The following is a 2,847-nucleotide window of genomic DNA, read 5'->3' as shown; positions in this document are numbered from 1 at the left end:
GGGATATCATTGGGGAATATGCTAATTTAGACCAATTTGATAAATTGTATCTTACTTAGTGCCAGAGTCAGAGCAAGAACCAAATCTCTTTATTTTCAACCTAGTGTTTACTGACAGGAACATTTCTGTCTGTCTTAGCCTTTTTTGGTTGCAAGCAACTTCTTTAAGCTACATCAAATAAGAAAAAAAAATGGTGAGGGGGAAGAGACAAGCAGGGAGCCTCATCCCGGGTGACATGATTACAGGACTCAAGAAGGGCTGCTCTTAGAAGAAGCATGGAGATTGCCATCTCTAGCACAAAACTCAAATTGAAAGGTTTAATTCTCGGGGCACCTGGGTGGCTCAGTTGGTTAAGCGTCTGCCTTTGGCTCAGGTCACAATCCCAGGGTCCTTGGATCGAGCCCCACATTGGGCTCCCGGCTCAGCGGACAGCCTGCTTCTCCTTCTCCCTCTGCTGCTCCCCGTGCTTGTGTGCTCGCTTGCTCTCTCTCTCTCTCTGTCAAATAAATAAATAAAATCTTTAAAAAAAAAAAAAGAAAGGTTTAATTCTCTGTTGAATAATGATAAGCACTGAAGAATTCATTGCATGTATAAAGAAAAAGCATTAAAACTATTTAAATTAAACTTTAAACAAAAATCACATGCAGAAACTCTCGTGACATAAATTAAGGGAACCTTTTAAAAATATTTAAAATTTTGTAGCTAAATTTCCACTATCCAAAAATGGAATATTTTTTTAAAAATGGAATATCTTAAGCAATAATAATAGTAACTTCAATTGATTGAAAAAATAATCAAAGAAGTATGCTTAATATGTGTGTGTGTGTGAGAAGATGAGGAAAAGCTTCCCTTTAGGGAAGTTTTCCAACTAATAAGTTAAAAAGGAATGATGGAATTCTAATGTCACCCTAATGAAATAATGGATCTAGGCAATGATCAAGTCCTCTAAATCATAAAAAGGAAGACACACAATATTCTTTGGCCTCCTGATGGATCCTCCTATGAAGTATTCTTGTTCTAAATTTGAACATGAATTTCATCAATCCTCTATTTCCAAATACCTTTTAAGGTAAATACAGGAGACAAAGGAACATGTTAGATAACGCCAGTGTGGTGCAATCAGCAAAATTAATAATGCAGGAAAGTCTACAGGGCCAATGTCCTGGTTTCTTCAACAAATATTTCATGGACAAAAAAGAGGGCCAGGGAAATTACAGATTTAAAGACATAGTAACTAATTTCAAATGTATGTCCTTTATTTGGATGCTGACTTAATATTATTTTTAATTGTGATAATATTATTTTTTTAAGCGGTTACCTTTTCGAGATCCATATAGGCACCATTTACAGGCACATAACTTAAAATAATCCAGTGGTGGGGGGGTTTAAAAACGAAAATGATAATTGTTGATGCTGGGTGATGGCTACACAAAGTGCTCATTATACCATTCTCTCTACTTTTGCATATTTTTCAAATTATTCTTAATAAAAAGCTTTTATAATATTTGTTGCTACATCACAGTACTTTTTTTATAATTGAGGTTTTTTTGGTTGTTCGAGGATCAATACAGACATTTCAATTTGTACACAATTCTTAATGTACGTACCGAAAATCTAAAAAATCACATAGCTGTGATTCTTTTCTAAAAGTTTTTCCATGACCTTCCAGCCTAAAATTTGGAGGCAAATTTTCCTTAACAGTATATCAAGTACCAATATCTTCAACTGTTGATGCACTGTTACATTTTTAGTCCCATTAATTCACAATTTAATATAGTATACACTATATACACAAATTTTCAGTCTTGCACAGCACATTAACTAAGTTACTAGTAAAACTGGACTACCACGACTAAGACGTTTCAGAGCACACAAAATTCTGACAGGGAGAGCCAAGATAAAGAAGTGGTTTTCTTTAGGAAACAATTCTACCAAAAACAACACGGGAATAGAAATAATTTAAAATGTCCAAGACATATTAAATGCATGACTGACTCCAAATTGCCATTTAGTATGCTTAGTATTATAGGACATAAAAACTACCTCATCTATAGGATGTTGAGATGACACCCAAGACAATCAGAGCCTCTCATATTCAATATCCCACTATTTTCTGGGTGTACCAAAAATGAAACAACCAGCAAATGATTTCCCCTCTTAAAAAAAAAAAAAAAAAAAAGCATTTACATTTAAAAAGTGGGATGAGGAGGAATTCCCTCCTTAAAAATGTTTCTAGAGCTACTAAAAAACTTGCATTTACAAAATAGTTAATAGAAATGTTCCTCTGGATTGTACAAGGGGACAGGGAACACTGGTAAGACATGCTATATGATATTAATTAGACTTGGCTTCTTTCTCTTCTGCTTTATCAGAGACTGGACTGTCCTCATTTTTAGTTTCTCCATTTTCTACAGGTAAGTCTTTGTTTCTTGGGTAGCCGCTTTATCCTGTTTTCCCTTTGCTCCTCTTTTCCCCTTTGTTTGCACTTGTCTGAAGATTGATCCTTTCCTGCCACCTTTTTTGGCTTCGTTTCCACTTTTGCAGGAGCAAATTTGGCTGACAACGTTGCTGATCTCCTCTTGGAGCCCTCCTTTGCCATCCCCTTGGCGGAACTGACCCTCCTCTTGAGCATCGTGGCCGCGGGGCGGGCGCATGCCTGCCGGCCGCCGTGATACACGGTCCACAGAGAACATTTGCGAAGCTGGGCCGCCCAGAGCTGATGCTCTTTCTGCTCCCACGGCCGCCCCCTCAGCTGCTGCGACCACCCGCCCACAGTACAGTTTTTTATACCACATCAGACTTTCAGCCAAAAGAAGATAATCAATGCCTAATTATAAGATGATCAAA

General features: G+C 37.2%; 1 pseudogene; it reads right to left on the bottom strand.

Annotated features, from left to right (window-relative positions):
- Positions 1–2,021: 2,021 nt before the first annotated feature.
- On the bottom strand, positions 2,022–2,632 carry LOC144382779 (non-histone chromosomal protein HMG-14 pseudogene; annotated as a pseudogene).
- Between the last annotated feature and the right edge of the window lie 215 nt (positions 2,633–2,847).

This window comes from Halichoerus grypus, chromosome 8 (genome assembly GCF_964656455.1).
Source record: "Halichoerus grypus chromosome 8, mHalGry1.hap1.1, whole genome shotgun sequence".
Classification (NCBI taxonomy): Eukaryota; Metazoa; Chordata; class Mammalia; order Carnivora; family Phocidae; genus Halichoerus; species Halichoerus grypus.
The sequence above is the reverse complement of the archived record's forward strand: the minus strand, read 5'-3'. Positions and strand labels throughout refer to the sequence as shown.